The following is an 8,364-nucleotide window of genomic DNA, read 5'->3' on the forward strand; positions in this document are numbered from 1 at the left end:
TCCACTGTATAAAATTTTTTTTAGGTCCCCAGTTTCTCAGAATTTTCATTTAAAAATGGATGCCTTGCTCTCAGGCGAGAAAATACTGGTAGATAGGGGGAAAAAATATTTTTAACTTCTATGTATCCCCACAAAACTTTCCCAGTTGGTGTCTTACATTAAGACAAGTATTTTTTGTATTACAAGTTTTCTGAAATGTAATGTTTAAATATGCAAATGAGGCTTAATCTACTGAAATATGCGCTAATATGCACACATTTCCAAACTTAGGCTAGGGGTACTACTATGATCGCATCAAAATGGCTAGTTTTAAAATACTAAGGCGGCTTGACACAACTTGACACTTTGCTTGTACTATTATCAGGCTTCCTACATATGAACTCGAGCATTGTAGACATCTCAACCTGCAAAAAGTCATTTCATGGAGGTATCACGAAGGCCCCCCCCCCCCCCCCCAAAAAAAAAAATATATATATTATATATATATATTATAAATTATAAATTATAAAAATAATAATACATAAAATAAATAAATACTAAAAAGTCAGTACACCAAATAAGTAATTGTGAAAATAAAATATGTAGATCTTGCAGTTTGGTCTTCATGTAGCCTTGGCAACTAGCCATCTAGTATAGGCCTGAATAATATGCACATTAATTGACACTAGTTTTGCAATCATTTAACCCACCATGTGCAATGCTAACCCTGTTACAAACAGTGCAGCATGCAAGACTAGGCCTATCATTATTTTTTACTCTTATAAACAAGGGTACACTTTGAAATGGGTCTTACATTTTCCTTTTTTGGGGGCACTGACTCTGCCGTGACTCTCCTGTTCCTAGATACACTGAACTGATTAATTAATTCGGGAGAAAAGAGATAAAAAGCCCGCCTATACTGAAAACTGATTGGTTGATTTAGCGAAACAGGCCAATCAGGATGCTCTCTGTCTTGGATGCGCTCAGACACACACGCACCACCCCTCTCTCTCTCCCCTGTCGTGTGCGTGCTACACTCAGATGCACACGCGATTTTAGGTCTCCCTCCTGCATGCGCGCTCTTGATCGCGCGCTCTAGATTCCGGGAGATTTTATCTAATTTGCTAGCCTGGCCTTAATTGCCTTCCTACGTACTTCTGCTCGATTTTCATCTCCCTCCACGACTCCGTCTGGGATTCCGGCCATTGGCCTCGCTCGCAGCGGTATATTCGACTCCGCGCCAATCAGCGAGCAGGAGGCGGGAGTTGTGAGAGACGACGTCGAGATTATGCGTTGTGTTTGAATTGTAGTCCTCGAGGAGTTGGCAATGGCATAAGTTAATGAAGCAATTCAGTCCGTGCTGGCTACGCTTCCAAATATTCAGGAATTGAAGTCCGAACAAAAGGAGTGTTTACACATTTTATTTCGGGCAAAGATGTCGTGGCCCTACTCCCTACGGGATTTGGGAAACGTTTGATTTGTATCGCGCAGTAGCCTCGATATTAAATTACAGCATGTGCGGCAGACCCGGTATGAATGAAGCGGCGTGTTTTCAATGATCACATCTAGCTTTGACAATTGTGATAATATTGTATCGCCGAGGCTATTTGCCCCCGTGTTGGGCTTTCCCCTGTGTTCCCGGCCTGTGCTTGTGTGTGTGTGTGTGTGTGCGCGAGTGTTTGTGTCTCCCTCTCCCTCATAGAATGTGTCAATGAGTTCTGATGTGTTTTGATTGGGGGGAGGTGTCTGGGAGGGAATATTTAGGGGTTCAGATCGGTTCAGATAGTAGGGATTGCTAAGGGGAGGGGAGGGAATAGAATAGGGGGTTCTAGCAAGTTTAGTCAGAGTAGAAGTGGATTACGTGCGAGTGATTTGTGTTGCGTTGTGTTGTTGGCCGATGAGTGTGAATGACGAGTAATTGAGACCGTGATTTATCAGCGATCAGTTTGTTGTTTTGTAGTGGACACCTCCTGGTGCCCGTGCACTAGCCTGTACATCTATAGGAAATAAACTACCGGAGTTTTGGAACGATATATCAGCCTCCCCGTCTCCTAACTTCTCATCGGCGTTACAATATGTTATCTTCAACCTTACTGTTGAATAGTAATCTGGTATTTGCTATTCTTCCACTAACTCTTACATTTGTATCGCAAAGCTGGCATGGTCATTTACATCCATCTTGTTAGCTTTGGTGGGGAATGGTTGTTGTGCAATTTCTGAGCGTTGTAGTGTAGCATACTTCACGATCGAGCTGGCGCATAACATACGTCACGGCCAAACGTTAGCGATTGGGTGAAATCAGATCCAATCGTTTCAAACTTCTACAGAGTCCACGCATCCAGCTTGCAAACTTTCGTCAATAGCCGAGATCCCAGACCCTTGTAGAAGCGAAGCGTACCAAGGGGATGGCAAATGGCCAGGCTACTAATTTGCGGGCGTCAGGGAGCCGTTATCAATATGCGGGAGACTCCCGGAACTTCCGGGAGACTTGGGATGTCTGGCATTGATAACATTGTTTGTTGCATAGAGTTTACTTTAAAGACGTTTTTGTTAACCAAGTGGACCCTGATCATAGTCAGGAGTGGCTAGGGTGTATTGGAAAGAAAGGGGGAGGCATTGTTGGAATCACAAAGACATCCTCAGCACTCAGTAGGTGGGCTCTGTCTTTCAACCTCCGATCCAGTCTTGCCCATGACACTAAAGTTGCTTTTGGCCAGGGACCAGATGATAACTACTGTACATCCATAGTGAAACGACAAAAGGCAGAAGGAAACGGGACAATGCAGATGAAGATGCTTTGCTTGCAGTCTTGCAGAGGTTTGGCCTTTTCTCTGCCAACCTGTCCCAGACCCTGCAAAACATTGCAAACAAAGACTTGGCCACGCAGGATATTGAAAGCGAGCTGTTGACAGCACCACAGAAAGGTCAAAGCCAATTAGATACATTTGTTGTTGAGAGGCTGTTGCCATCTGGGGGGGGAAGAGTCTCGTTCAGGGACAAACTTGAAAAGAACAAGTATTTAACGTTTGCGTCTTTGTTTGAAGTTAAGAAGTCAGGGGCCTCATTACAGAAAGAATCCTAACTTAAGATAAAAAAAATCCTAACTTCCTATTACAGAAGCAGTGCCTAACCTAATGTCCGTTTCCTATCTTATCTGTGGCTTTCTATCTTATCTTTAATTAGGAAATCCTAAATGTTCTATCAATCTGATTTTTCGACAGCTATTAACAGTTTATGTCTTTTTTTGCACTTAGAATGTGCACGAGACTGATAGAATGCATAACTGTAACGACAAATGAGCCTAAACTTTAAAGCTATAAACGAAACAGCAAGCTACGGTCATGGCAGGTCCAGCTGATAAGAAGAGGAGGGCTTTTAATTTTAGCCAAGATGAGTTGGAGGCATTAGTTCAGGTGGTGAAAGATTTTCAATGACTGTAATGTTGCAGTCTAAAGACAGACACTGGAAAGAGGTGGCGGACTCTGTCTCAGCGGTTTGTGGGATGCTGAGGACGGTGGAGCGTGCGAAGAAAAAGTGGTCCTCTCTAGTGATGCTAAGATCAGGGGGGTCTTACAAAGGAGGGACCAAGCAAAGACGGGGGCTGGTTTGCCCGAAGTGAAGCCCCTAACCTCACTGGAGGAGAAGATCCTGGCCGTCATGGGTCAAGTTTACACCGAAGGTAAGTTGATTTCAGCGCTAGCTTTCATCGAAAATTAGGCAACTAGCTGCTAGCTTGGCATTCATTACATTACATTACATTTGGCTGACGCATTTTTAGCCAAAGCGACTAACAACTTGTTTAACAGTTTAAGTTTTAAAGTAATTCTCAATTCCCAACAACGGTAGAGTACAGTAAGAATAAGTGCATCAGTGAGTGCTGTTTTTAACAGTTACGTGTCAGTTCAAGACAGCTGGTAAGTGCTAGGATCGGCAAGACTTGTTGTAAGTGGTGCTATGAGAGGAGATGTTCTCTAAAGAGCTGGGTCTTCAGGAGTTTTTTGAAAATGGAGAGGGATGTCCCTGCCCTTGTAGGAACTGGCAGTGTGTTCCACCAACGAGGAACAACAGATGAGAAAAGTCTGAATTGGCCTGAGCGTACCGGTGGTAGAGCTAGACATCATTCGTCTGAGGAGCGCAGCAGTCTAGAGGTAGTGTATGTCCGTATGAGGGCATTCAAGTTGGCGGGAGCAGAACCGGAGACTACTTTGTAGGCAAGCGTTAGAGCCTTGAATTTGATGCGGGCCATAGGTAGCCAGTGTAGCTGGATAAGCAGCGGGGTAACATGTGCCCTTTTGGGTTGGTTGTAGACCAGGCGCGCCGCCGCATTCTGGATCATCTGAAGGGGTTTCACTGCGCAGGCTAGGAGACCTGTCAGGAGGGTGTTGCAGTAGTCAAGTCATGAGATGACTATTGCCTGAACCAGAAGTTGGGTAGCATTTTGAGTCAAGTAAGTCATGATTTTCCGTATGTTGTAGTGCGAAACGGCATGACCGGGCGACTGAGGCAACATGATCTGAGAAGGTTAGTTGGTTGTCGAGAACAACTCCTAGATTTCTTGCAGTCCTGGTAGGTGAAACTAGCCTGGGTGCCATTCCGAACTTAGTCCCGCCCACAACGTTTGAGGTCGGGAAGTTCGGTCTGGCATTGATCAATAGTGGCGCGAGTATGCTCGCCCAAATACTGGCGGGCCAATCAAATTGTCAGGGCGGGCTTTATATGATGATGGACAGATGCTCAACAGTAACGTAATCCACCACGTCACCAAAGAGCGCTTAGGTTGAATTCGTTTACAACAACGATGGCTGCCGCTGGAGAATTGAGATGTGTAGATTCTGCTATCAGGTCTGTTCTAGAAGATATCGACAGCGAATTAATTTTAAAAGAGGAACAGAGTAACGGGATCAAGGCATTTGTTGATAAGAAAGATGTTTTTTGCCGAAGCAACTGAAATGGGCATCACGGCGATGCAACTCGGCGTGCTCGACGAGGTGGATATAGCCAGCGGTCGTTGCCAGGTCCTTTTTTGAAGCCCGGAATCCTGGCTGCTGAACAACAAGTGGAGGGACATGCTAGGCTCCGATGTTTTTCAAGCCAACGTAATGGGTATCGTCATGGACGAAGTTCATCTAACTTACAAATGGTAAGAGAGTCTAACTGTCTGACTTAGTAAATAACTCCCAATGTCGTGATATGAATCCCATGTTGTAAACATAGTAGCCTAGGTATCGTTGTACGTTCGCTAACTCAGACTTGGTACAATCATAACGTTAGTGTGATTGTAGCGAACTAGCTGTTAAAACATTCAAATGTAGGTTACTGTTTTATTTCTATCAGTGGTCAGGCTGCAAAAGGGCAGAAGGGCATTTGGGTGTTGCTTTATGTACTCAAGCACCATACCCATATTGGTAGGCTAGTCACTGTACCCCTTATAAGTGATGTATTCTTTTTAGATGTCAGTACAGTCATTAAAAACTACTAAATGATACTACTCATAATTTCTTATTTTTACTGTTACTTATTGGTTGCTTTTTGTACTGCTATATATTCCAGGTACACCTGTGCTGACATTGACCGCTTCTGCTGATCGGGAATCCAGAGCCAGGGTTATGAAACAGCTTCAGATGGACAATCCAATAAATTTGGCCCTGAGCCCAAACAGAACAAACATCAGAGTGGGTCTGATTAAAGTACCTGGCCATACACTGGAGTGCCTACACTGGATTGTGAGGGATGTTAGTACAAAGCTTGACCCAGCAGTTAAGACGGTACTTTAATGGAGTCACTAGTTGTCTGCGGAAAGCTTTGTACTGCCATTTTGAGGAACACACCACATCTGTTGATCGATCTAGGACATCTGTGCTGCACTCACTGCCATTCTGTTTGTTCTTGTGAACCTGAAGGTTGTGGGGAGCTAATCCCCAAATATGAACACTTTCAAGGGGAGGTTTCATCACACCACAAACACAGAATAGTCACACCTAAGGGCACACTTTTGATCAGGGAACTGTTACAAATTTACAGGAGTAGTTTACTTCAGGACCATAAAAACATACCACTTTACACAGTCGACACAGCCTGCACTGGTTTTGGAGATGAACTCATTGATCAGTTTTAGAACAGTGCACACAGATATTTGACCTGGACTTCATTATCCATAATCTCCCTACATACAAGCTGGAACATGCAAAAGAGATACTATGAATTATGCATGAGGTTTTTGATGACATCGAACAGAGTCAAACTAATTTGTTTGATGACTGTTGTTCAGGATGACCGTGTTCAGGTTGACATGGATTACACTGGTTACTTTGACGAGGATGAGGATGATAAGATACAATCATCCCCAAGTAACTTGGAATCAGGCTTGTCAATGTTGAAGATCTCAGGCTAGCTTCAAATTCAGGCTCAAATTTGTAGCTTCAGAGTCCTGTTGTTGTGCAAATGCCTTTTTTTTTACCTCTGTTACATTAATATTTTTGAATAAAATTAAAATGGTTTATACTTCTCTACTGGTTGGTGATGTTTCTGCATTTAAAGACAAACAATAAGACATGTCAATAAAGATTTTTAATATCTACACATAATAGGTAATGTTTGAAGATATACGCTGAACTTTGAACATACAACCAATAAGAAAACACAAAAATGTTTTCAAGAATGTGGATACTACTAAACTATTATATGAAAACAATTAATTACATTGTCATTTACGAAAACAATATTTACAAATTACCATCACCATTTACATTTCACATTTACTTAATTATTTAAATAGGCACATTTTGCCAGTCCATTATTTTCTCCTGGTAATTCAGCTTTGCCAATACGTTTCTCTTGAAATTCGGGAATGCATGAGACTGCCTGCCTGGGTGATTTTTGTTGGGAAAGTTGTGTCTCCCTGAAAACGTTTACCAGTGTTAAAACGTCCTGTTCTCGGGCCACATGATGAATGCCAGCCGGCCTTGTCAGCTCCAGCTCTGTGTCCGTTTTGTCCATTAGCTCTTTGACGATGCCAATGGACCTACTGATTCTGGCTGCTGACATTTCTGACATGTTTGGTCCCAATCCTCTCATAAATGATTTGAGAAAATTGTTTAGGTGTTCCAGGTGGAGGTCAAGTGGATGGAAAATGGGTGACAACCTGAAATATAAGTGAACACATCAGTGTGAAGAATTACAGTATAGCCTAATAAGTATAACGTGCATTGACAATACATTGGAAAATACAGACTGTTAAATATGGTGACACCAGATGCAATTGCTGAGCAGGTCAGAGAAGCACTGCCCACCCCCCACAGAGGTGCAGAGCACAGAAGTGGGGGTTGGATAACATGCTAGTCCATTACAAAATGAAGTTTCTACATATTGACAAAGTGACAGAGGCCAACTTACACATCAGGTACAAGTTTATCCTGGTAACATTTGCTCACACTACACTGAAATTCGGGCTGGCTTCCAGAATACTAGGCATGTCAAAATATGACTAGATGATTTAATCATAGATAGATTTCACGGAAATGAGGAGTGTGGGAATGCACAGTGTTTATCACATTGGACAATAATCACGACTCACTATTAACTCATGTGAAACGTGGCAATCGAGGTTATTCTCATAGTCATATCATAAGAAGTAGAAATGTATTAACAAGCTTACCTCTGTAATGCTTCTTCGCGTTTTTGTACCGGTTGGAGTTGACGGATTGGGGCAGAACTTCTTCAGAGTCCGGGGCGTCTCTGATGCCTCAGATGAACACGGTTCTTCAGGCTGGTCTCCTTCGTCTTCTGTCCATTTTTTAAACACGGGCATGTCGCGTTCCAACCGTGTTATAAAGTTCTGACAGGACCGACAAATGCGATGCGATTTGTTTGCAGTGTTGTGGAGTTGTAATCCTAAACGGATAACTTGATCGTATATGCATTCACCTTTACTGTTTCTCTCAAAAATGAGGTTCGTGTGTTGAAGAACTCCGTGTATCCTTACATTATTTTTACACCTGCGAAAATCGCTCACATTTTCTTCTTCTAGCGTGCAGTTGAGTTCTGTTGACATCAACTATGCGTCGCTTAACATACGTCACACACTCCGTTGCTCTGATTGGTTGTAGGTCTATCCAATTGAGTGCAGAGGCATTTTTTTTCCTGGTTCGTTTGAAACACGCCCCATAATCACAGCTCTATGGAGCAGTATCAGACTCAAATTCTGACTAGAATTGAGTATGACTACGTCAGGCTAAGGTGAAACAGACAGGGAGTCAAATTTGATGTTGATGTCGTGGTGTAGGTTTAGCTGGGAGGACCAGCAGTTCAGTCTTCAGCTGGAGGTGGTGTGCCTTCATCCATGTAGCTATGTCTGAGAGGCAATCCGAGATCCATGCTGAAACCAAG

The 8,364-nt window shown here is 43.0% G+C and overlaps 1 long non-coding RNA gene across 1 annotated transcript; it reads right to left on the bottom strand.

Moving 5' to 3' along the window:
- Window positions 1-6,528: 6,528 nt before the first annotated feature.
- LOC143103190 (uncharacterized) lies at window positions 6,529-8,118 on the bottom strand. The gene is made up of 2 exons (XR_012982745.1): window positions 7,634-8,118; window positions 6,529-7,120 (listed from the first exon to the last, which is right to left on the bottom strand). It is a non-coding gene; the product is annotated as an uncharacterized LOC143103190 (long non-coding RNA).
- Between the last annotated feature and the right edge of the window lie 246 nt (window positions 8,119-8,364).

This window comes from Alosa pseudoharengus, unplaced genomic scaffold (genome assembly GCF_046254945.1).
Source record: "Alosa pseudoharengus isolate Yale_2024_CS ecotype anadromous, Long Island Sound unplaced genomic scaffold, YU_APseudo_1.1 YU_APseudo_1.1_scf_4, whole genome shotgun sequence".
Taxonomy (NCBI): domain Eukaryota; kingdom Metazoa; phylum Chordata; class Actinopteri; order Clupeiformes; family Clupeidae; genus Alosa; species Alosa pseudoharengus.